Source organism: Sycon ciliatum, chromosome 3, assembly GCF_964019385.1.
Source record: "Sycon ciliatum chromosome 3, ocSycCili1.1, whole genome shotgun sequence".
Lineage (NCBI taxonomy): Eukaryota > Metazoa > Porifera > Calcarea > Leucosolenida > Sycettidae > Sycon > Sycon ciliatum.
The window spans coordinates 15500752-15521973 of NC_088645.1; the positions used below are offsets into that span (position 1 = coordinate 15500752).

The following is a 21222-nucleotide window of genomic DNA, read 5'->3' on the forward strand; positions in this document are numbered from 1 at the left end:
TCTCCACTGAAAAGTATCTGTTACCTTGGTGATCTTGAGGAAATAGCAAGAATTGACCTTCTTCATGGTCATTTCCGAAGCTTCCTCCAAATATTGTCAGCCAACAAACCACAGCATTGTCACCTGGCTAGTCTGATCTCTGTCCTCAAGAAGGACCAGTTCCAAAAGATTGCAGGTCCAGTGCGCTTTCTAGCTTCAAAGATCTGGGAAATCGCCTCATTCTACACATTTCACTGAGCAGCTTCTCAATTGTTTCTGGCTTGACATTGAACAGCAAGAAGATGAAAAGCACTTCTTTCTCAGTTTTTTCGAGTAAACTACCTCTCCAACCGCGTGGCTTTCTCTGAAGGCCATTTTGTAGGGGCTTTCCCATGGCCATGTGCTGGATGCATGCCATGTCGATGTACTGACATGACAATCATGATGCATGCTGTCATGCACAAGGACGTAGACTACTCACAGTACTCAGTGACTACAGTCAGTACTCTGTACGACTCGTATGAGTCGTAGTCTAGAGTGACTGAGTCAGGGAGTCGAATTTTATGACTGCCTGTTGACAAATAGCAACTTGTTTGGTGTAAATTTCGTTTAGAGTGGCTGACAGCTTTGCCAGCTTGATACTTGGTTTCATTCTGCAGCTCACTGGTTTGAGAATACAGTGTTTTTTTGCGGCTTCTTCAACGGATATTGTGCACCATCATCAAGGTGGTTACCTATTCGTGATGCAGCTTCAACTAAAAGTACAACAACAAAAGCAACAGCCTACATTCAACAGCCACAGCCCATGACAACCAGAACAACAACAACAACGACTACAACAACAACAACAACAACAACAATAACGCCAATTCTCGTTCCTCATATACTGGCACACACAGAGACATAGACAGCAATAGCGGCAACACACAAATTAAAGGGTAGTTGGCCGCAGCCAGATGTGACACTTGCGCAGCTAGTGGGGAAGCACTAGCCATCGGTATTCGGTATGAAAAGATAGAATCTTGCGGCCTACGTATATTGAATGCCTTGAAAAATGCGTCAACATGTTGAAGGTATGACCAGCATCAGCCAAGGACTGATGGTCAAAGCAAATACCAAAATACACTGCTATAATATTAAAACACACGATCCTTGAAGGGTGGTGGCGTTCCTACGGATGCGGAAAACTCGGCCTTTAACCGAGTTTGACGCGAACAGTGAAATATACAAGTAATAATAAACAGAACTACAAGGACACATTATGTCACCATAATGTCGGCTGCACAACCAGTCACTCATTTGACATAAGAATTTTTGAAGCAGCTAGTTGTCTGGAAACTGGGCATGCTTCCAGTTTGTGTCGGTACTTTCGAACTCTGGTTGCTGCAGGTGAAAAGAGATTTCTCGCAAACCTATTAAAATGCACGGTTGCAGGCAGCGGTGTACAAGAATAAAAAGAAACGGAAAGAAATAACAAGGGTGCTTCAACGTTGACTGGGTTCGATCACTGAACACTAGACAAGAATGTTTGCAAAACAAAGGTAGAAGAACTGGTCAGCCTCAAATGCTACCTCAAGGACACACAGCGTATCCAAAAAGTAAAGAAAAAATGGAAAATGGTGAGCTGGAGGCGACTGTCGCCGACATCACTGAGCAGTGCAAATGGTATGGGCAGACAAAAACCAATAGGAGAAGACCTACACAGTACTGAAGGAGATGTCAAGCATGAATGCCAAACCTACAAGTGAACCTGAAGGAGAGGAGGATGTGGGTGATGCCATCTTGGCTACCCTGGCCAAAGATTTCTCTGAGCTACGGCACCACATACCTGCACAGGAAAACCAGCAGAAGCATAACGGAGAGCCTCATCATATCGTTGGGAAACGGCAACAGCAGCGCAACATGAAGAAATAGAAAATGTGTGCTGAAGCTGCATTCTGGTTTACAAGAATGTTTGGGTCTCACTGCTAAATTACCTCGTACGCATGGCCTGTGTAATTGCTTTAGCCTTTTCTCTGCTCTTTCCGGTTGCACAGATGTTTAGCTTGTACAAGTGCTTTCACTTACTCCCACCCACTCTCACCTCTCTTTCCGGGTATATACGGATATCATTGCTTTTTCTTCTATCTTTCACACTAGTAATGTACTGCATCCGGACTTCGCTAAAGCTTAGATAAATATTGATACCTAAATCTATAACTTGCAGTGCTTCCAGGAATACAATGCTGGTGATGCTATGCTTTACCTCCATTAGCCGTCTGTGCCATTGTGCAGATTTGTATTCAGACAAATTAGTTTCATGCTACAATGCTTTCGTTGTGCTCTGCGGTAAGCTCATGATTAATCAATGCCCTTTTCTGTGGAAGAGACAAACTGCCGGGCAGCACGATCCCCTCCTGTCATAGATCCAGAGGAGTGCTGCAGGAACGTACATAGACTACGGCGAATCATAGGCTTGAAGGTAATCAGGTAGTGAGCCCGTGGGCCTTGTCCATGTACGTTCATGCAAGCATCCCAACCTGGAGGAAAGAACTTCACAGGGAAATTCTTCGGTCCCAACCCCCTTTGTCCAGTTTCTGATTCGAAAGTCAGAAATAGACTATTTCATTTCAAGGAGGAAAACTTCCTTCTGCCAGCGGAGAGGGCTCGACACAATAATGTGGAGCACTATTACACGTAAAACTCCATTGTGCCTTTTGTGACTATTTCACTTCTATTTTTCACTGCACAGCAGTGCAAGCTCCATCAGCAGCCTCAAACATTCGTCATCTGAGAAAGGGCCCAACATTCCCCGAACCATCAAAATATCTACAGCAAAAAAAAGGGAGATTTTCAAATTCATGCAAGAATACATTCAATAAATTCACCCAAAATGAAATGAAATCACCTGATAGATCGTCACTGATATCTGATATCTTCATACTCCCAAGTTCATAGAGGATAACGTCTCTCCATTTCACAAGGTGCTGCACGCTGCCACCCTAAAGCAACAAAATTCACAGTGCAACGAACAGCTCAATTGTGTCGACCTCGCGACCTGATTTATTACAATAAAATAAACGTACCTTCTTTCCCACTGTCGATCCGGTAAGAAGCAGCGAAAACTTCAGGCCCCTAAGACTGCTTGAATTTTCTCCACAGCGGACTGCTGCTGAAAACATCAGCTTGGCGTAAAAACCAGGCTCATTCTGTCTATGAGATACCTAGCGTAAATGAGAGCCTTCTCGTCGCCAGCCACAACAATAATAACAACAAAAATCACCTCCACCGAAAAAGACATGCAGATAAGAGAGCTTGTTGTGTACAGCGTGAGTTCAAAAAATCCTTTTTCATTGAGATCACAAAAAAAACTTCACACTCGATCGCGCGAGCTCAGCACCAGGGAGTCGTAAAATACCGGGAGGCGACACGCCACACATTTCACGATCCGAGGATTGCCGCACTCGACCCGCGAAATTTGAAGCCTGATTGAAACGTCGTCGTCATCTTCTTTTTCTCAATTGTTTTTGCTATATGCTTCGAGGCTATTCTGGATCTCCAGAGCGAAAGCTGGTTGTTTCTGATACGTACCACGCATTACCTTAGGTTGAGCCGTGGCTTTTAATTTTTTTTTGGAAGTTCACTGCTTTGGAGACGACGGAATGTCAAGGTAAGTTATTCACGAAATGTACTCAAATTTGAATTGAGTCAATGCGAATGACACCCTGTTTTCGGAATAGTTCTCCACTAAACACACCATGCCCATGGCCCCTTCATGTTGTCCAAGTTCCATTCTAGGTTTGTGTGAAGTTTCGAGATGAAGTTCGACGATGTACTCACCTTTCCATGGAAGGGAAAAAAAAGTAGCATATCAAACAGAATCCATGCAGTATTTGATGCCACTATCCTCATTCTTCTGCATTCAAAGTGTTTCACATCTATATGGCCCATGAACTGCAAACAATATTTGTCATTTCTTAACTGTTCATAGCTGTTCATAACTGTTCTGAACACATTGCCTTCAGGAAACGTAAGGCCGAGTCGCCTCACCGACTGAGCAAAGTTCTCTGCGACGAAAGTCACACTATCGGCGAATGCACTCAAGGTGAATACCCGTCAATATCCTGTATACTGCTTGTACCGCTTATCACAGTAGCATACACACAAGCACACATACACATACACACACACACACACACACACACACACACACACACACACACACACACACACACACACACACACACACACATGCATGCTCGTGCACACACAAGCGCAAAATTCACATATCACTGGTTCAGTTGTTTTTATCTGTGTCGTATTTTGTCTTATACAGAGCTTCCGAGCCACGCCGAGTCACCTGACCAACTGAAGAAGGTTCTGTGCGACGAAAGTCACACTATCGGCGAATGCACTCAAGGTGAATACCCTGTGGACTGCTTATACCACTTATCACAGAAGCACACACACACACACACACACACACACACACACACACACACACACACACACACACACACACACACACACACACACACACACACACACACAAGCGCAAAATTCACATATCACTGGTTCAGTTGTTTTTATCTGTGACGTATGGTGTCTTATACAGAGCTTCCGAGCCACGCCGGGCCACCTGAATTCTCCAAACAAGGCTGAAGGCTTGTCACGGCATCCTTGCCAAATAAAGGTATAAGCTGCAGCAAGTTGTCGTTGCGACACCTTGCTCCTTCCAGTGCACGCCGCACGGCCACCAAGCACCAACCACCATGGTACTTTTCAGCAAGGTGAGACAAATTGTCAATCACCGGTTCGGGGATGGCTTCAGCAGCTTTGGATGGTGCTATTGACGCTTTCCGTGGCATGCAGGTAGCTTATCAGATTCGCTAGCACTGCAGATGTAACTTCCAAATCTGAAGAAGAGAAAAGAAAAAGACAACATATAAGGACTGGTGGTTGCAGAGACTGTACTAGTATTCAAAAGCCAGCGTTTGCATACCTAGTCTGCATACCTAGTCAGAAGCCAATTTTTTTCCAACATGCATGCAAAACGGCAAACGCACTGACCTTCACAATTGATTTTCACTTCGGGAATAGCTGTTGCGATGACGGACAGCATTTGTTGCCATGCTTGCGAAATATCAGCACCCTTGCATGCCTTCAGCTGGCACACTTCCTGGCGTAGCAGATTTGCAGTACCTGATGCCTTGTGTAACAGTGTCATAATAACATGCAGGAATGACTCCGTCGCCTCAGTAACACTCGCCTGTCTCATCGTCAGCAGTTTGCAAATTCCATGGATCACTGCACCTTCCATAGGCCTGTACACCATGATGGCACTACCACTCTTACATCGATCTGCACATAGACAAAGTATGGTTTGAGGATGGAGGTTTACATCATCTACGGTGATGATACATACTAGGTACACACGTAAATTTTCAGGACTTCAATAAATATCCTGTCACAGTGAACAGACAATGCATCGTGGGCAGACTAGGATGAAAAGGATGGTGTCGACCACCTAATTTATCGGGTCAGTTCGGGCACTTAGGTATGCTACAGATTATACATTCGTGTCCACAAGGAAGAGACAAAAACATGCAAACGAAAGAATCTCACCTGTAGCCCACAGCTGAACATCCCCACAACTCAGGTCACCAAGTGAATACGTGGCGTCATCTACATCTTCCACGGTGGACTCATCACTTTGGCAGTCATCTCTGTCAAGCTCCATCATCCTTTACTTCGAAGGCCAAGGCACAAAGTATTACTACTTAGAAAAACAAAACGAACTGCTGACACTGGATTCGTTGTGTGCAGGATAATTTTATTGAGTTTTCAAATTTTTTGGACCAAACAGCGAACGCGTCCTTTTGCATGACCTGCGCCGCTTTGACCTCATGGGAAGTCCCTCGCCATGCAGCGCGTGAGGTCTCAGCACTCGTGCCCGAGCTGAGGCAATCATCCGACGCGGTTGTGCATCTCGTGTCGCCTCCCGGTATTTTACGACTCCCTGCTCAGCACCAGCAGTGACGTTTGGGTGGAAATATTTTATTTGAAAAACTTTTGTCAGGCGCGATGTCGCTGATTGCTGGTGATGATAATAATAATGAATTTCATACATTCAAAGAGGCCACGTACTGCCAAATGAAAGACCTCAGAAATACAAGGCAAGTCAAAATGAAACCGAAGTTCACACGATCCGTGTCTTTACCCTGGGAATGGGGGGGGGGGGGTGCTTTAAGCAAAATGTGGCTCTCAGAATAATTTCATTATTCCTCCACTCCCCGGCACCATTGCAGTAAAGTGATACATCTAAGCAGACCGGTGACTATTGTTGTCCAAGTGTTCTGGAGAAAGAGTGGTGGGAATGGGCATTGAAATGACACTGGTCAGAACGAATTCCCTATCTTTCAATTGGCAACCATACACTTGATAGCAACCATATTATTGGAATGGAAACAATAATATTTCAGTACAGTAGAGTCCCGCGCTGAAGAACATGGAGCCCAAGAACGTCCAGCCTGAAATCCTAAGAACGCCACAGCCAAAAGTTAAAGGGGAAGTATACCCTAAAATTTTCACCAGTTGTAGTCTTCGGGGTGCTGAGTCGAATGGTCTTGGTCCGAGGAAGCTGAGACGCTCCCTTCCTCCTTTATTCCCAATCGAACTCGCGCACTTCCACCGAAACTGGGTGACTGCGCCCTACTAGATGGGGATTTGTATGCAATGTGTCACTAAAAGCGCCATTTCGTTCTTATAAAAGCACGGATGACCGCCATTGGCCCATATGTTGTAGTCTTTTGGACGCCGAGTCGACTGGTTGTGGTCCGAAAAGGCTGCGATGCAGCGTTCCTCCTTTTTTCCCAATCGAACATGGTTGAACAAGCGGTCACGTGCTCCTGCGTACACCAGTCACCTGGTCACCGTGCCTGCAGGGTACAACTTACTAGCCTGTTTGACCTTTTTTGGGTGCAGTCCTGTCACTCGAGTTGAACTCGAGTTGAACCTTGGTGTGAAAGTTGTCGCCTGCTGGCGCGGTGACCAGGTGATTTGGGCACCCAGGAGCACGTGACCGCTTGTTCAACCATGTTCGATTGGGAATAAAGGAGGAACGCTGCATCGCAGCCTTTTCGGACCAAAACCAGTCGACTCAGCGTCCAAAAGACTACAACATATGGGCCAATCGCGGTCATCCGTGCTTTTATAAGAACGAAATGGCGCTTTTAGTGACATTTTGCATACAAATCCCCATCTAGTAGGGCGCAGTCACCCAGTTTCGGTGGAAGTGTGCGAGTTCGATTGGGATTCAAGTAGGAAGGGAGCGTCGCAGCTTCCTCGGACCAAGACCATTTGACTCAGCACCCAGAAGACTACAACTGGTGAAAATTTGATTTTAGGGTATACTTCCCCTTTAAGAACAGCGGTGTTGGTTTTCTGGCAGCTTTTGGGATACATAAACAATTCGTACTGGATATTAATAGAGCGGTTCCGCACTACGTAACGTTGAGCAACTTTGCATTGGTGGGCGGGAAAACCCGTGAATTCACGAGTTTGCACTCCACTTACGGAAAGTTGTCTACTTAGAGTACATAGATAGGGCTCTGATAATGTAGGTGCTCTGTAAGTGGAATGGGGTACAAATTTATGACTCTCTCCCCAGGTCGATCCGGTTGTACACTGCCGCCTTCGGAGTTGCCAAGGTCAGCTACATGATTTGAAAACTCTGTATGGCGGAACACAGATCCGCATGCAGTTTACGTACGACTTTCCGTAGACTGACTACGTTTTTTTACTAACGTATGCGGAACCTCTCTATTATAATGCAGCCAGATTGCTAAAAAAATAAGAACGTCCCAGACTAACCCCTTGGAAACAGCGTTCTTGGACGCGCTAACTGTTACTCTACTGGCTTTTCCGTCATTCTCTTCAAAGGTCATTATTTTCTCTGGTTTGTTCATTCCACCTTTTTGGTGCGTCCTGGTTGCTGCGAGACCGAGACCTCATGGTAGGGATTTCAGTTCCGGTCGCTGAGAAGCGAAAAATGCAGTCACAGCTCCCCTGTAGAAAGTGAATGGGTGCCTCGTGGCTGCAGTTCAGGATGCAGTTCGAGGCCCAAGTATCTTCTCCCGCGGCCTTTTCGGCCTTGTCAATGCTACTTTAGGTAGCTGAGGTCATTACCTTTCCAATGGTGCCACACATGCCATGCTTCCAAAAATAATGCCTCCGCGCTTCGCGTGGACGCACTTCGAAGTACTAATTTCGACCAGATGCGTACTCGACCCTGTGAGGAACACCCGATTTTCGTGTTCAGCTGCCTCAAATTAGTCTAAAACAAGAGAATTCTAAAACATTTAGGCTCACGCTGTATCGCGGTGGAAGGAAAATGATCACAGAAACCAGCCCATGGCGATTTCCTGGTGGTTGACGAAAGAAATCGAGTGAACTGCGCGCACACTGTAGAAGCGGTGACGGTGAAAACGTGCGACTTGTGCAAGTAAGCGTGCATGGCATGGGTGCACACTGCATGGCATGCACACATCATGTATCGCCATGTATGCACCAGATAGTGCAGTGCTGGATGGAAACCACACAGCGCACATACGCACTTGCGTTTACTTCTGTGACAGTCTTCGCCCCCATTTTCCGATCTTCAATCGACTATGTAGTATCCCTGTACGGAACTTGACGTATATTTAGTGTATCAGGCAGGCAGGCACAGTGGGTTGGTCTAAGACCATGATTGAGAAACGAGAGGTACCAGGTTCAAGTCCTGCTTGGAAGCGGAATGATTTTTTCCAACCGTGCTGCGACCCACAGTTAATCGGGAACTCGTGGCCTGGCATGAGTAATACATGGATGTGGCAAACGGGATCGAGGCCTTTGGCCTCTGGTTGGTGGATCTGATCTATCCTCCCCCACCGTTAAGGAGCCGCATCTGACGCCTGATCATGGGGTGGTGGCGTCCCACGGAAGCGGAAAGGTGGTTCTTGACCAGGGAGTTGTACGACTCTTTGTTCTTGACCTGCCCGGTACGCGAACCCCGTCGAATTTATTTTATATTTAGTGTATCCCCGTATGTTAGCATACGGGGTCTGTTGCATACAAGCTGCTTGCCATTTCTGTTTTCATGAGATTTTATAACAACAAAGCCGAACAGAAGAGCTGTTCAACCTCCAGGTTTGTACCGGAGAAAGTTCTTTTATTGCCGCTTCTCTTTCTTATATAATTATATTCCAGGTGTGTACCTGAGAGAAAGTTGAATTAAAAGCTAACTCGTGTCGATTGCACCGTGCCTCCACTCGGCTGCCACTACAAATATAACTCGACTGAGATTGCCTTGGAATTTTGGGTTCAAACTTTCACAGGCTGTTTTTCACACCTTCTCTGTTTAGAAAAACTAGCGTTTTATGCGAAACTCACAAATTTGGTTTTCGATTGAACTCCCTACTCATGGTCAGCTGAGCTCCAAGGCCTCGTCACCACAGGCTCTCGTTCTTCTTGAGCTGTGGCTTTTGTAAAAACAAAACAAAAAAACAACATACATTTGAATGCAGCCACTATTGTACAATTAAATGGAGCCCATATGACATACATTTGAGGGCTAGGCCCAGACAGATCCTGCCGGCAATTCTTTCCGCAAAATATCGAAGAATTGAAAGAGCGGAAATTGCCGGCCAAATCGGAGCAAAATATCGAGATGTTGGGTAAAATCGATGCCTGATACTTGGATTTCCTTGTTTCTTACCCGTTCAGCAGGATACACTGCCCAGGACGAGATCATGTCACCGGAATATCACTGGGATTCACTGTGGATCGACATGTTTTTGGAAGAACTCAGGGCCACGTGCGTGGAAACCCATGTTGAGAAACCGACCCTGCAATTTTTATGAAACGTTGTACGGGATTGTACGTGAATTGGATAAAATACACGTTTTTCCGGAGCAAAATTGAGCAAAATATCGAGATTCTTGTGCCGGGCTCGGCAAAATATCGAAGATTTTGCAGCAAAATATCGAGGCGAGCGGAGCAGAATCTGTCTGGGCCTATTGAGGGCAGCCCATACATTTGAATGGAGCTCATACATGTACATTTGAAGGCAGCCAATTATTTGAATGGAGCTCAGAATGCAACCCATACATTTGAATGCAGCGCATACATTTGAATGCAGCTCATACATTTGAATGGAGCCCATACATTTGAATGGAGCCCATACATTTGAATGGAGCCCATATACTATTTGAATGGAGCCCTTACACTATTTGAATGGGGCCCATACATTTGAATGGAGCCCATACATTGGAATGCAGCTCATACATTGATTTGAATGCAGCCCATACATTTGAATGGAGCCCATACATTTGGATGGTGACCATACATTTGAATGGAGCCCATACATTTGAATGGTGCCCATACATTTGAATGCAGCTCATACATTTGAATGGAGCCCATACATTTGGATGGGGACCATACATTTGAATGGAACCCATACATTAGAATGGAGCTCATACAAGTACATTTGAATGCAACCCATACATTTGAATGCAACCCATGCATTTGAATGGGGCCCATACATTTAAATGGAGCCCATACATTTGAATGCAACCCATACATTTGAATGCAGCCCATACATTTGAATGGAGCCCATACATTTGGATGGGGACCATACATTTGAATGGAGCTCATAAATTTGAATGGAGCCCATACATTTGAATGCAACCCATACATTTGAATGCAGCCCATACATTTGAATGGAGCCCATACATTTGAATGCAGCCCATACATTTGGATGGGGACCATACATTTGAATGGAGCTCATACATTTGAATGGAGCCCATACATTTGAATGCAACTCATACATTTGAATGCAGCCCATACATTTGAATGCAGCCCATACATTTGAATGCAGCCCATACATTTGAATGCAGCCCATACATTTGAATGCAGCCCATACATTTGAATGGGGCCCATATGTACATTTGAATGCAGCTCATACAAGCAGCATGCCGGAATCAAAATGGCGGCCAAACCTGACAAATTTGGGCATAGGTCTGTTCCTTTCCCCCGATTTTTGTATGATTTTTGGATTTCCCTTATATGTATGCGATTATACCCGAATTATAATCTAGATCTATATTTCAAAGACTTCAAATGAGTTTAGCGTTTCCCTCCCCATTGACAGGTGTTCCGTTCCATTTTTGGGTCAGCAATGAGACCAGGACATGAGTAGGTGGCCAGTTTGAAAAACCAAATTGTGTGCAAGTAAACTGATGAAAAGTGACGGGCTCAACTCATGATCCATGCTCATTGCTGATTCATTGACAATTTTGAAATGATAAAAGGAGGGGAAGCTGCTGGCGACTCCATGACGTGTCTGGCCTTCATTGACGCTCCAAGCCGTGCTGATAGCCTGTACAGTCATGCGGGTTGATACATCTGCGAATTGAAGTGAAATTTAGCTATACAATCTAGACATCTACATGCCGCGAAGGGCGAATCTGCCTGTGAAGTACATGTACTTGTATGCCATCACCACAAATCCCAGGTAGGGGTATTTCAAATTTCCACTGACAAGCAATCTGCAACTAGTTCCCAAATAGAAGGGGGGGGGGGAGGAGGTGCTGCTGGAGAAAAGGTCTTGAAAGACAGAGCGGGGTCACTCTCACAACATCAAAATTCCCTTTCCTTCCCTTTTAGCACATAGTGGAGGCTTCACACTATTGAGACGTATGCATGCTGCAGGTGCAAATTCCCTGTGCACGACTCCCTGCTGGGGTCAATCCGTAATTTAATTCCTACACCCAGTCAGTATAAAATTGCCCTCTTCAAATACCAGCCCTACTTGAAGTGTTTACCATGGTCCAATGGGGGGGGGGGGGGGGGGGGGGGGTGAAAGATTAGCTAGGATATGGGACGTATATGTATGAAATGCGGAAATTGCTGGTACGCTAGAACTTGGTACGGCAATGGCTGTCCTAACTAAAATGTAGAAAGATATGCCTAAATGATGATTGTATAGGCTCAGGAATTACTTTACCTTTTTGAGAGCTGTGGTGAAGGCAAATGCCGGTCTTCATCCAACCCAAATGGTGATCATGCAGCTGGTGAGCCATAGCTGTGCACGCATGGTGATCATGTTACTGACATCCGCAGGGCAGAGAATGACGATGCCAGCATCAGCATTGTGACACACAGGACGCGACCAGTCTTGTGATTGCTGGCATAGACAACCCCGGCACTAGCGTGATATGACTGACATTTGAGGAACAAGCGATGCAAATAATTTGGTATCTCTGATCACAGCCGTAGTGTTGAGGAAGTCAATGCTGGTGGTGAGTTACCGGGCTGGTGGTGAGTTACCAGGCTGGTGGTGAGTTACCGGGCTGGTGGTACAGAGTTGGCTGATGCCAGTTGTAGCGAAGGATCAGTAGCAGCAAAGTATCCAGCATCAATAGCAGTGAGATATCCACGCCGAGGTGGCCAGCATCGGTAGTAGCGGGGTGACCAGCATCGGTAGTAGCGAGGTGACCGGTATTGGTAGTAGCGAGGTGACCAGCATCGGTAGTAGAGAGGTGACCGGCATCGGTAGTAGCGAGGTGGCCGGCATCGGTAGTAGCGAGGTGGCCAGCATCGGTAGTAGCGAGGTGGCCAGCATCGGTAGTAGCGAGGTGGCCGGCATCGGTAGTAGCGAGTTGGCCGGCATCGGTAGTAGCGAGGTGGCTGGAATCGGTAGTAGCGAGTTGACCGGCATCGGTAGTAGCGAGGTGGCCGGCATCGGTAGTAGCGAGGTGACCGGCATCGGTAGTAGCGAGGTGGTCGGTATCGCTAGTAGCGAGTTGGTCGGCATCGATAGTAGAGAGGTGGCCGTCATCGGTAGAAGCAATGCTGGCCGACATCGGTAGTAGCGAGATGTCCCCAGACTGGTACTAGCAGATTGGCCGTCATCGGTGCTAACGAGGTAGTGGTCACCGGTGTAGTGATTGAAATAATGGCGAATGAGATGATCTCGCTGGGCAGGTATGAAGCAAACAGTTATTGATTAGCAATAGGTGCAGTATAATGGTTATAATAGTTTGCAAACACTCAAGCAATTCTCGGCAAGCACAGTAGAAATAAGGAGATTGCAACATGCAGAAACGAAATTGTGCAACGTACCATTTTATTGGCTTATACTTAGCCGTGCTGTGGCGAATCCGGGTCCCTTGGTCTTGCATATCCAGCTGAGTGGGAAAATAAAGTTACACAGCTTCACACAATGGATTAGAAGCATACACCCATGTGACAGCAGCCAATGATGACCATTGTCACATGGGGAACTACCAAGCCAAACAGCAGAATGCATACCCTACCAATGTCTACATACGCACTACCCAAATATACATTACGATGGTGAAGCGGGTTAGCGAGGCTGTTGTGCTGTCCGTACAGCGCTTGAGCCTACCTGAGTGGGAATGAATGAGCATGACACAATTGATTGGTTACATACACCCACACAACAGCAGCCTGTGACAGCCACTGTTGTATGGGGATAGTACGAGTAACAGACACGGGTACAAAACAACATGGTGTTGTACAATACACCAAGCATGCACTACAAAACAACATATTTACCAATGGTAGGTCTGATGACTTGACGCTGTAGCGCTGGTTGGATGTAGCGCTGGTTGGATGTAGCGCTGGTTGGATGTAGCGCTGGTTGGATGTAGGAGAGATGACCTACAGGGCTCTTACCTTGCCCTGATCTATGCCTAACTACCCTAGCTAAAAATGTGAATATGATCATAATAATGATGATGTGAATACAGTAGAGTGTGAGTAAGGGATACGAAACAAATGTGAAGAATTGTTATAGTGTGACATGGATGTAAACTAGTGTTCAGTGTTTGTTGTGGTTGATTGTCTGGTTCGCTCCAGCCGCCAGTTGCCGCCACTGCTTGACCGTTGCACTAATTATCAGCAGAGTGTGTGCCGCTCCACCTCGCTCCCCGCCGGCCACATTGTGTAGTACTCACTGAGTGTGCAATAGTGTACTGGTCCCTGAGGTGTGTGTGGGAACAGACATGCAGGTGTGGAAATAGTAAGATTGATATTGCTATACAATAATGCTACATGCAATGGGAAAGGTCAATCTTCTACCACCAACAGATGAATTCATGAGAACTTCTACCAAACGTAATTTGACATCGTGCGAGATAGGTAATGCAATGCTATTAGGGTGGGAATTACAATATTGCAGACTACGGTCCATATTGGGCATGGGTTGTGACACAAGAGATCATATAGGGCAACGGTCGTGATGGCATACATAATATAGGAAATACCTCAAATGCATGAAAATCCACTGATCAATAGCAGGGATTGCCTTTCATGTTGCGGTTCTTTGCCGTAACATTTTGACTGGCAATCCCCCATAAAGCAGACCAGGAATTAAATGTTTCCGATTTGATTCGCAGGCAAATTCAACTTCTACATCAGAGAATTTCAGAATACTTCTCCTTTCAACTCCATTTTGAGGCAAAATTTGATCGCAGCCAGTCATGGAGTCGCCAGCAAGCTCCTCCCCCCCCCCCCCCATCCATCCCTCCAAGACCCTTCCCTGAGCACCGGGGGAATTGGAACGGAACACCTGTCTTTTTTTTGGCAGCTACATAGCAACAAGGAAATCTTGCTGCTATGAAGTGCCCCTCCCAAGTCTATAAAGAATAAGAAATCATAAAGTCAAGCACGGGTGGCAAATGACAGTCCTGGAACAAAAACACACAAGAGGGAGACACACCACCATACATAACATCAGGGGCAGTTATGCAAGCATTCTCAGAAGACTGAATCCTAAACGAGGCCCCATCATAATAATTATTGTGATTGCTCATTCAAAGTCTCCTAGGCTAGGGCAAATCTGGCCCCTTCACTGCCTTGTTTGTAGAGTGGCAAAAACAATGCAAACAACTGCACATCCGTCACTATATGGGTCATGCAATCTCTTCTTGCTCACATTTGAGGTTGGCCAAAGCCAGTCTAGGGAGTCTGTTTTTTTTGCTGGCAGTTGAAAGTCCAAAACCTTGATTTTGAAAGCGTTTGACTTGGGCTTTCCAGCCTAAACACGGCCTATGTTGGGATTTCCTAACTGCAAAGGTGATTTTTATACTGAATTGACTGTAAAGTATACTTCAAAGTACATTGGCCTACAGCTGTAAAGCTTGAAGGAGCCTAAATGGATACTTATCGTGACACCGCAGCAGATCCTGTTTCACAGCCTCCACAGGTTGTCCGTGGCAAACTCGACTAGACACACACGAGAAACGGTGACACAGAGCAGAGTCCTTCTAGGGAAACTATTCAACAGGCCTGGAGAAACTGGTCCAGTTGGCCAGGCCCTGGTCGGACCAACCTTTGCGCCACCAACACGTGAGGTGGCCATGTGCACTCGCCGTATCATGCACAATGTGTGAAGAGCTATGGTAGGGCCGGAGCAATCCAAAACTGCTTCCGCCGGTCCCGTTCGATACACCTTGCCCGATCTTGCACACTCTCAAAACTTGGTCAGCTGTTCCGCCGGTTGCAAAAGACCTCTAGAATTCACATTGCCCACGATCTCAACATAACCAAAAACCACTGTTTTTTTTTCACGAGGCAGCTTAGGGTGCGTTTGGTTGGTACAATCTAGAACAGGATCGAACAGCTGGTGCACATGGAGCAGCCCCATGCCAACCAAACGGTACTCCAGAAACAGAGCACATTTTTGTGAAAAATATGCCAAACTTGGTGCATTCTTCAAAATGTGTATGGGTCACCATGGTCCCTGTGTACGGTACGACGAGTCCAACCTAAAAGCACGTGATCATTTGGGACCAAAATCGATGTTCCCACCAGGTTTCACTGTGAAAAAGTGAAACTGCTCAGTCTGCTCCGGCCTCGAGGCCGGAGCAAGCAGAACATGTTCTGGCCGACCCAGAACAGGTGCAGTCCCAACCAAACGCGCTGTTCTGGTGAATCCTGTTCTAGGTCGTACCAACCAAACGCGCCCTTAGTTATACAGTACAAACAATGCCTGCGTGCTTACCTGCAAGGAAGAAAGTGGACAGCAGCAAGCAAGTTATTGCTGAAGAAGCCTTGCTCCAGCGTAGTTGGCCAATGTACTAACAGATCTGAACTCGTAGTCTGAGCCGCTTTGTCCTGGTGGCAGGCGAGCAGACTGACTAGCAATGCAGGTCAATAATGTTGTCCAGTTGCTGGCGCTTTCCGGAGGATGTGCTTCAGCCCGACATCTGACTGCACATTGCTCAGTGGTTGCAAAGCACAGCAAACAAAATAAACAAATCAATGTTTGATCCCCTGAATGTATTCATCCATTGCAGAACACCAGTGGAGAGGAGCATGGCACTCTTGCACTATGGACTTAAGCCAAGTAGACACACTGTATCCTATGCTATCCCCCCCCCCCCGCCCCACATACACACACGCACACCTGCCTCATTCTGCACTCAAAGGGTTTCATTAGGGGGCAAGCACCATCTTTCCTGTTGCCAGGCCGATTTTTCAGCCGACATTGAATCGTACAAAAAATTGTCAAGATCGACACCAAAATCACCTGGTATGAGCGGAGTTGTTGTTCAAGATTCTGGCAAATCTGTAGCGATTTTTGGCAAAGAGGTACTGACTGGTCGATAAGTCGGCCGATATCTAGCGATTGCACATGGTGGAGCAGGCCACCAACTAATCACTGGCGGCTTTTCGCTATGGCAGCAGAGAGCGGCGGTGCATATCGTGAACTGTCTGCACTGGATCGCTTCTAGACACCATGCCGTTTCAGGCTTTTGGTCCTGTAACGCATGTATTAAAAAAACTCATTTTCCCTCTAGAGTCAAGCTACTACGGTCTAGCATGGCTGTGTAGCAAGTGTACGTATGTGCACAGACAGGCCAGCAAGCGAAATTGCTTGGTATTGTATGTCAACACGTAGATCGACTCGTTCTACAGAGTCGGCTGATTTAATGTCGGAGCCTGTGTCGGAGCATCGGCCGAAAGATCGGCCTAGTGGGAACCTGGCTTAAGTATGCGCTTCAGTCTGTGGACTTGAGAGCCAATTGATACAGGGTGGGTTTCAGTCAATGTTTGGCCCTATGTGTTTACAAGGGCACTGCTGGGTAGAATCCTAGTATTAGTTGTGTGATGATTGCCTCGCGGCATGAAACTCGAAGTTAAAACTAACTTGAAAGTCCCCGCTGAGTCTGCTATAAACAAGCATTTCGTGCAATTTTAGCTTTTTCAGACCATTTCCATTTCAAAACCCAATTTCGCAATGCCTACCCAACAGTTAAATGGATATCGGCCGCAGAACCCTACATTGGCCTCTCCTAAATCGGCTATTTTTTTTAGTAATTCTTTTGGTTCCACTAGTTATGGCAACACCTTTCGGCTAGAAATCAGCCAAACCTGTGTTGAGTTTGCAATGTTTTCTTTAAGACTAAGCAAAAGAACATGATCCTTCTTTTGCAAAACCCCATCTTCTATCAATTATTGCCCGCCTAAGTTGCATTAGGCAAGCAGGCACAGTGGGTTGGTCTTAGACCATGCTTTAGAAACGAGAGGTACTAGCTTCAAGTCTTGTTTGGAAGCGGAAGGATTTTTTTCCGACTGTGCTGCGATCCACAGTGAATTGGGAACTTGTGGCCTGGCACGAGGAAAACATGTGGCTAAATGGGATTTCGGCCTTTGGTCTCCGGTTGATGGATCTGGTCTCTCCTCCCCCACCATTTAGGAGCCGCATCTGACGCCTGATCATGGGATGGTGGCGTCCCACGGAAGCGAAAAGGTGGTGCTTGACCCGCCCTGTAAGCTAACCAGTGTCAAGTCCACAGTTGAAGCGGGGAATGAATCCCTTCCTGAATTTGAATGATTCAGCAGCAGAAGAGGATTGAAGATAACTAGCAACACCGTTTAACAGTACCTTTTGGTCGTGAGCAATGCCTGGTGCTCTTCCATAGCAATCCCAACGAGGGGCTAGCAGCCATAACTGTTCTGTAGCAATCATCATAGTGATCCGGTGGTCAAGTTTGCTGGAGGAATGTGCAATGCACAACAGTGGAGATGGATGACAATGCACACAGCTTCTACTCCCCTGTGCGTCCGCAGCAATCCCACTGGTCAGCATCAGCCGTCAAGTGCCAGTTGCCGGTCTGACGGTAGTCCGTCCCATGTGAGCTCATTGACGACAGCCTGTCTGCAGAGAAACAAAGTAAAACAGCAAAGAAAGGAGAGAGGTGGTCACATTGTTGACCGAAACCTACCAGAAACAATAATCCACAGATCCATGGAGAAGATGATCAAGAATGGGGTCTTCACCTGGATTTCAGGCAAGACCTGTAAGGAAATTGCAAATGCACAAATGTACATGTATAATGCCGTGATAGAAGGAAGCAACAACATGTCTGAAGAGGTCATGATCCCAGATCTAGGGCCAACAGTCGACAAATTGCTTACCAGTGATGCGGAGAATATTACCTGTAGAGTTTCAAGATGAAGATTTCCCATTCCTCAAAGTGGCGGCTGCTGAGTAGATTCTCAATCCGGACTGCCAGTGGAAGATCAGAATCCAGAGGCCTAACAAATTCTACGAGGCCATAGCAGCGGAATGGAATGCTATCCCGGAGGCGGTAGGCGGTTATTGAGAAGTCGAGTTGAATGCTCATGGCAATCCATCCGCATGTTGCTCAGCATTCACACAGACACAGACATATACAAACAGAACAAATAACCTCCATTACATCACGATGTGGGAAAGCAGATTTTTCATCGACCACCACACCCTAACTGTGCTCTCCAGCCAACCTCGACCCTACGTTGCCATAGCACACCACCAGCAAAGCGACACATCCGTTGGTACTGAATTCCTTCATACAGCTGTTTCGAGTATAAAACTCTCAACGTTGTGTCGAGGTCGACTGGAGAGCGCAGTTATGGTGTGATGGTTGATAAAAAGATTTGTACAGAGCCGAATGCTGCTGCTTACCACTTTATCTAGTGCGGGAAAGCAGGCAGAGATAAAGTTAATGCCATGTCAGATGATAGCGAGAGGGCCCGGGGGGGGGGGGGGGGGGGGGGGAGGGTTGACCTCAGATCAGAGTGTTCAATAGCTGGCAGTGGCAGGAGGAGAACTGGTCAACCGTCTACTGGTCACGCGTACACACATGGAGAACCCACCATCATAGAGCACACAGTAAGCAGCAATCAGGAACATTGAACATTAAATAGTTCGCAGCACCATTTCCCCAAAGAAGGCCTCAGGGTTGGGGATGTGTAAAAGTGCAATTATCAACTTTATGCCTGCAAAGGGCTCATACACCACCAACAGGAAACATAAAATTGTCAAATCTCACAACCGTCTGTCGGAGGATTAACACATCCAGCGATAGATAAGAGCATGGCACACTTTGTGCCATGGTTTGACATGGATTTAAAAAATGCAAATCGTGATGGGTGTTGTCGCCAGTCGAATTCAGTATGGAAATTGCAAGAAAATGTCAAATGCGCTTACAGTCCATTCAGTAAAAGGTGATATTCTGGCTTTTCGCCATAAATGGATCAAATTTTGAGTTTTTTCACAATTTTTCTGCAATCCCCCATGGAGTGCTCTTCCAATTATGTTTCTGAAGTCCATTTCTCCGAAAAGCAAGCCACAACAAGAACAGGATTTCGGTCACGTTTAGTCTTGTAAGCACTGAATTGGGAAAGGCTATGAAAATCCAATCCGTTTCACTCCACTTCGAACCCCAATTGAGGTACCTTTTTTGGACCCTTTTTCTCACAACAAATTTCGCGGCACTGCACTGTGTGCGATAAAACCACGAAAAATCGACAAGTACGGAAGCTCGCCAGAGCCAGCGCTCATCTTTTTACGAATGGACATTTCGGATATTGGATTTAGATATCACACAGAAACCGTCATCACTGCCCGCTGTGACTTAGAGTTAACTGGTTAGCAGTTTAGCAGACTGATCATTTCACAAAAGAATAAAAAAAGAAGAAGAAGAAATCATGAAATCATAATGGGCAGCATGAGACCTCGGTGCCAATCATCCAATATCCATCAACTTGGGCAGTAGGCTCGCATGGTATTCACTGAGAACATATTGCGGAGGCGCCATTTCGAACAAACAGCTACCACGCGATTTGTGATGCTGGTAAGCAGCAGAATGTTCAACTAGACCGACATGTACACGACTATTGTATACCAATATCGATCTACATGGCATTTACGGTAAAGCAACGCAGCCCTCCCAAGATGAGCGATTTCCAACACAAAATTATCATACAGCGTTGGTGTTAGCGAACACAACATATGTCTGTGCACTGGCGTGGATATACAACACTGTCTGACGTCACATGAATATCCACTCATGAAATATCCACCAGATAAGCAAGAGCACAAGCCAACATACCCTTTTGCTTTGCGAGCGGTGTCGCACTCTGTAGCGATCGGACGCACTCCGTTGCGTGTAATCCCGTCATCCTGGCAAGTCCGCGTCACTATTCAGACCGAGTCCACGACGCTCCAAAGATGACTTGCAGAGAGGAAAAGAGGAAGTGGAAGAAATGAGTGACCGGAACAGTTTTGACTTTTTCAGGAAGCGCACTCTACCTTGTCCCGGCGACCGCCCGCAACAACGGAAGGGGTTCTACATTCTACAGCACCACAACTGGCAAGGCAGTCCAGTGCCGACAGACGGGTGCCTCGCTCTCCGACCATAACAAATTAGCCACACGTTATCAGAAGTACGCCACAAATTAAAAAAGTACCAGGTAGAGAACGCAAGTTGAACCCACACTGCCATGCGTCGCTCTTCGCTGACAAGTGCTCATCAGGACGAGGTGCATAGTTTTCATTACTTGTGGACTAATGGTCTGGACACGCCTCAACAAGTGTAAGCCGAAATAGCGAGTGAAGAATTTAGCGAGTGAAGAATTTAGCGACAGTTCAGACACTGCAAACCACAGAGGAACAGACCAATGTCAACAGGTCGATAAATGTACTGCATGTAGGCCTACTTTTATGGTGTCTGAAGTAGATCTACATGCACCCTTACTTACATCAGTCTTCTTGCAACAGAACACGCGCTTCCACGGAACTCACGCATGCGCAGATCAACTGAGAATGGCAGTGACTTCTTCACTCGCCTTGGTTTCGAGGAAAAAAAGAGAACAAAACAGCGAAGGCATCAAGGTTGGGTACAGCTGCAATGGAGCAGCAGTGAAACACTG

The 21222-nt window shown here is 46.4% G+C and overlaps 3 long non-coding RNA genes across 3 annotated transcripts; all 3 read right to left on the reverse strand.

Annotated features, from left to right (window-relative positions):
* Positions 1-910: 910 nt before the first annotated feature.
* LOC135811545 (uncharacterized) lies at positions 911-3243 on the reverse strand. The gene is made up of 3 exons (XR_010552651.1): positions 3045-3243; positions 2867-2960; positions 911-1807 (listed from the first exon to the last, which is right to left on the reverse strand). It is a non-coding gene; the product is annotated as an uncharacterized LOC135811545 (long non-coding RNA).
* A 1004-nt stretch (positions 3244-4247) lies between these two features.
* LOC135811547 (uncharacterized) lies at positions 4248-5173 on the reverse strand. The gene is made up of 2 exons (XR_010552652.1): positions 5029-5173; positions 4248-4874 (listed from the first exon to the last, which is right to left on the reverse strand). It is a non-coding gene; the product is annotated as an uncharacterized LOC135811547 (long non-coding RNA).
* Positions 5174-6287: 1114 nt separating this feature from the next.
* On the reverse strand, positions 6288-12560 carry LOC135811548 (uncharacterized). Its single transcript, XR_010552653.1, has 3 exons — positions 12002-12560; positions 9388-9476; positions 6288-6496 (listed from the first exon to the last, which is right to left on the reverse strand). It is a non-coding gene; the product is annotated as an uncharacterized LOC135811548 (long non-coding RNA).
* Positions 12561-21222: the final 8662 nt, after the last annotated feature.